Here is a 6,000-nt window from a genome sequence, read left to right as displayed (position 1 = left end):
TTATAAGATTATAAGTGCTATGCTTCATAAAAGATTAGTTTGGAGTAATAGGGATCAGGAGTCAGGGTAGGGAGGAAGGGGTGAAATTTTATGTAAGGTTGTCAGGGTAGGCCTTATTGAGAAAATGACATCTGAGCAAAGACTGAACTAAAGTGTAGAAGTTAGCCACATTGATATTTGGGGCATGTTAACACAAATATCTTAAATAAGATAGTCAGCAAGGGAGCCAGTGCAACTGTTGCAGAATGAGAGAGTTTGAAAAAGAGGAGCTGAGGTTAGAAAGGTGATGGATACCAGATCATGTAAGGCCTTGCAGGCCATATAAGGACTGTAGCATGAAAAGTAGAGCTATTGCAGGAATTAAAGTGCTTTGATTTAATTTGTAAAAGGATTGTGTCTGGAAATGGTGGGTTCTTGGTCTCACTGATTTCAAGAACAACACCACGGACCCTCCTGCTGAGTGTTACAGTTCTTAAAGGCGGCGTGTGCAGAGTTTGTTCCTTCTGATGTTCGGTTGTGTTCGGAGTTTCTTCCTTCTCGTGGGTTTGTGGTCTCGCGGCTTGTTTCTTCCTTCTGGTGGGTTCATGGTCTCGCTGGCTTCAGGAGTGAAGCTGCAGACCTTCACAGTGAGTGTTACAGCTCATAAAGGCCGTGTGGACCCAAAGAGTGAGCAGCAGCAAGATTAATTGCAAACAGCAAAAGAACAAAGCTTCCACACTGTGGAAGGGGACCCGAGCGAGTTGCCACTGCTGGCTGGGGCAGCCTGCTTTTATTCCCTTATCTGGCCCCACTCACATCCTGCTGACTGGTCCATTTTACAGAGAGCTGATTGGTCCGTTTTGACAGGGTGCTGATGGTGCGTTTACAATCCCTGAGCTAGACACAAAAGTTCTCTAAGTCCCCACTAGATTAGCTAGACACAGAGCACCGGCTGGTGCATTTACAAACCTTGAGCTAGACACAGGGTGCAGATTGGTGTGTTTACAAACCTTGAGCTAGACACAGTGCTTGACTGGTGTATTTACAATCCCTTAGCTAGACATAAAAGTTGTCCAAGTCCCCACTAGACTCAGGAGTCCAGCTGGCTTCACCCAGTGGATCCTGCACCTGGACCGCAGGTGGAGCTGCCCGCCAGTCCCGTTGCGCCGGCACTCCTCAGCCCTTGGGCGGTCGATGGGACTGGGCGTGGTGGAGCAGGGGGCGGCGCTCCTTGGTGAGGCTCCGGCGGCGGCGCAGGAGCCCACGTGGGGAGAGGCTCAGGCATGGCGGGCTGCAGGTCCAGAGCCCTGCCCCGCGGAGAGGCAGCTAAGGCCCAGCAAGAAATCCAGCGCAGCGCCGGTGGGCCGGCACTGCTGGGGGACCCGGCGCACCCTCCGCAGCTGCTGGCCCGAGTGCTAAGCCCCTCACTGCCCGGGGCCGGCGGGGCCGGCTGCCGGGCCAGGCAGCTCCGAGTGCGGCGTCCGCCGAGCCCACGCCCACCGAAACTGCCGCTGGCCGGTGAACGCCGTGCGCAGCGCCGGTTCCCGCCCGCGCCTCTCCCTCCACACCTTCCCGCAAGCTGAGGGAGCCGGCTCCGGCCTCAGCCAGCCGAGAAAGGGGCTTCCACAGTGCAGCGGCAGGCTGAAGGGCTCCTCAAGCGAGGCCAGAATGGGCGCCTAGAGGGAGTGAGAGCTGTGAGGGCTGCCAGCACGCTGTCACCTCTCAGGATTACCCTGGATGTTGGGTTGATAGCGGATTGTAATACAGATACCTGGAAGCAGGGAGGATAACCAGGATAAAGATTATGGCATCTTTTTTTTTGTTTGTTTTGAGACATAGTTTTGCTCTGTCGCCATGTTGGAGTGTAGTGGCGCGATCTTGACTCACTGCAACCTCCGCCTCCTGGGTTCAGGTGAGTCCCCTGCCTCAGCTTCCTGAGTAGCTGGGACTACAGGTGCGTGTCACCACACCCGGCTAATTTTTTTATTTTGAATTTTAGTAGAGACAGGCTTTCACCATGTTGGCCAGGATGGTCTCAATCTCCTGACGTTGTGATCCACTCGCCTTGGCCTCCCAAAGAGCTGGGATTACAGGCGTGAGCCACGGCGCCCAGCTGATTATGGCATCTTAGAATGAGGTGGCAGCCCTGGATTTGGTGAGAAGTGGTTGGTTTTGGATAGAAGTGAAGATTGAGCCAACAGGATTTCTTGACAGATCAAATGTGGGGTTTGCTAACCAAGGGATTTACTATCCTATGGTATTCACGGTTCATGCCTACACTCAAGGAAATTGGATCATATAAAGGCATCGTCACTCTTAGAGTGTGTCTACCACAAGAATGGAATAGGTTTTTTGGAGGAAGATCATAATCCACAGATGTGCCTCACCTGCAGACTCAACCCTAACTACATCACTGTGCGTACACTGGATCAACTTAACTGAGGCAGAGCCTATCACTAGCCTGAAACAGTAGCTGAGTGCCCTTTTTCCCTGAGTATCCATTGTTGCTAATTGGACCTGAAATGTAATGCTTATGTAGTGCGTAAAAATTCCATAATTCACAACCTGTCCAAAATAGAGCTTTCTTTAGTTTTTAATAATTGGCCCCATTCAAGATATGATTTTTAAATATCTTTTAGGAAAACCCAGTCAAATTCAAGATTCTTCTCTCCATTTCTTCCAAAGGTGGTCATGGCAGTGGACATGAAGTGGTAGGGTAACATCTGTTCTCAGCCATCATCTCTCCTCTGCTGGCATTGGATGAACCTCAACAGGTTCAGTCTTTGTAAAGTGATCTCTAGATTCCACGGTCTAGGCTCCTTTCATGGCCTGTAGTCATCAATCTGTGCAGGTTATTAAATGCCATCTTTGTCCAGCTGCCAGGTCTCTTTGGATTTAAAAGGCTGTTCTTGGTGATTCCTGCAGCTTATCTGGAGAAATGGAACTTTTATGTGTTCTCCTGTGCCACTGTGGAGCTTGTGCAAACCTAGGTATTTATACCTAGGATACCACGAGCTATCTCTACTACTTGGAGGGAGGGCCTTCACCATTGGTGGGCAGAGTACATGGAGGAGGTTGCTGCTTTGCAGAGTTTTAAATGGAAAGTAGGGCACAGCTTTCTCTACTGTTTGATCCTCAGACTTAAAGATCTCTCATCCTCCATTTTTAGGGCTCAGCTTGGTGTCCAGGAGGAAGGCAGGGGGAGAAGAAACCCAAACTTGTATTTACCTCTCTTTTCCTCTTTGCACTATTCCTTCATCTCTAGCCAGGCAACTCCATTCTGGGAGTAGAGTGGGAAGGTGATGGAGGGGAGGTATAGTCTAGCTTCCCACTTATTTTTTTCTAGCCTATTGTTTATGGTGTAAATCTTGGCTTTAAATTACTTCCAACTCCCATGCCAATGGCTCTCATACTTTTTAGTCTGGGGATCCTTTTACATTCTTAAACATTATTGAGAACCCCAAAGGGCTTTTGTTTATAAAACAAAAGCGTTATATTTATCAATATTATAGATAAATTTATCAATATTATAGATAACTATATAGATAATTTAGAGTTATAGTTTTTAATATTTAATCTATTAGAAATCAAAATAGAGAAATTAAAAAACATTAAAAAATAACAACAAACCCATAATAAAGCTATAGTTTTAAAGAAAAAATAGCTATGTTTTCCAAAACAAAAGAAAATGAGAAGAGTGGCATTGTGTTACATTTTGGTAAATTTCTTTAATGTTTGGCTTAATAGAGATTGGATTCTCATATCTATTTCTGCATTCAATTTATTTTGATAGGTTGTTTTGTTGAAGTATATGAAGAAAATCTGGCCTCATACCCATATGTGTATGGGAAAGGAAAGTATATATTTATATACCCATATGTGGGAAAAGAAAGTATATATTTATAGCCTTTTCAGATAATTGTGGATATTTTTCTCTGATACTACATTCAAAATTGACAAGTGCTATTGTCTTAAAGGATATTTTTGCAATGTGGAATCTGAAACAAATCAATGAACTGTTCATACTGTGCTACATTAAAATCTACTGGTTTATCTTACTCTGAGAATAGACCTTTCACTATTATAATGATTATGCTATGTATATGTATACTGTGTATACTATGTATATGTGTTTTGTGACCTCGTGCATTCCTTTTTTGGAAAATGGTTTACTGAGTTATGCTGATCTTTCAAACATTGACACCTTTCATTATATAATGTTAGAAAATTATGTTTTTTAATATCACCACCAATCTCATCAGAAAGATCTTTAAATATGAAGCTCATGGTAGCAATACAAGTTCTACAAAATTCTAATTTTTACTTGAAAGCTGAAATTTTATAATTGGCAAGAAATACTGTCAATTGTTTTTTGTTGAAGTGAGAGGCTCACTTCGTTCAGTTTTAAGAAAACATTTGCCAATTGCTCAAGTCTGAATAACCATAATTCTCTGTCATTCTTTCAAGTAAAAAGGATGTTCCATGAATAAAGTGGCTAGTTCCACTTGCAACTCAAACAGCTGCTCAAGGGCTTTTTTTTCAAGACAACCACCTACTTCAGTATGTAGCAGACATGCTTCAGGCACACTTCACATTTTGTCACATGGAAGATTAAAAAGCATATACTGTAGTGTGGAAATGTAATAATATTAATAATTTTACTGCTTTGTCAAATCATAAGTGACACTGTTTTAAAAAATGAGTGTGATGATGATGAATACAATAGTACAGATTAATTCTACTGGTCTGATTTATGCTAAAGCACCAGCAGTTTTACCCATTATTGTTATTGCACCGTTAGTATCAATATCAACACAATGACGAAGGCATATAATGAATTCACATTATTATAAAAATCGTTTTGACCTTGCAGACCCCCTGAAGAGGACTGAGGTCTGCTCAAGGTCCACAGGATATATTTTAAAACTATTATACTATAGTGCTGACACTCTACACCATAGCAGAGGTCCTGTTTATTAGTTAATCTCTTGGATAATATCCAGTATCTGATGCTGCTTAGATTTCTTGCTTCTGTGGTCCTCCTTCTGGACACAGTTTGTCCTGAATATTTACAGTCTTGATCTTTAAAATGACAAATTATTGTTGTTATACAAGTACAGCAATTCATGCATTTGGAAATAAAAATTTAAATACTTTATCCTGGTCCAGCACTCTAGTCCCACTTATCAAAAGCAACTTGCATTTACCATTTGTTTAAACTCTGCTGATTATCTTCATAATTCCAGTTACTCTTTTACCTTTATTAATTTGTCAACTTTAAGCAGTATCTGTTGGCTCCCCACATGAGGGAGACATTTAGCTCATTTATATTACTGTTTCTCACATTCTTGCTTATCTTCCTAATTTTTGAGCATGTATTTATGTTTTTATTTTTGTTTTTAGCTCTTCTTTTGGTTTTATTTGTGGCTTTAAATAAACGTCAGTGTCTGCTAAACTTAACACAGGCCAAGAGGACCAGGGTGGCTGATATTTGCAGGTAGATCCCAAAGAGAAGTGAGGGAGATAGGTTGAGCTATTCAAGCGGAATTTCTGCTTCCAGTTTTACCACTTAGATAATTCATTGGTTCCTCCTCTATGGGGGAGTAGATCAGAGACAGAGTCATATGTTACAATAATTGATCTACTGGCACATGGTAAACAAAGCAGGGAGAAAAGCATTCCCCCTCCTTACCAATGATCACATGTGACTGCCATTGACAGATGTGTAAATTGAGATCAGAAAAGTCACCTACCCAATGTTACTTAGTAAAGAACAGATGTTCAATTACAGTCCAATCTATCTTTTTTGCTATTCTGATTGCACTGAGGACATCCCTGTAATTAACTGGGAATGAAAACAATATGGTTTTCTCAGGATGATCACAAGTGGGAGGGAGAATTTATCAATATTATATTTTCATAGATTTTTATTGTTTTTAAAATTATAATCTTTAAATTATTAAAAATTTATCAATTTATTCATTTATATGTGAAGCAAGCTTTATTTTTGACAGTATATTT

The sequence above is a fragment of the Hylobates moloch genome, unplaced genomic scaffold (assembly GCF_009828535.3).
Source record: "Hylobates moloch isolate HMO894 unplaced genomic scaffold, HMol_V3 SCAFFOLD_3, whole genome shotgun sequence".
Classification (NCBI taxonomy): Eukaryota; Metazoa; Chordata; class Mammalia; order Primates; family Hylobatidae; genus Hylobates; species Hylobates moloch.
Note: the sequence above shows the minus strand (reverse complement) of the source record.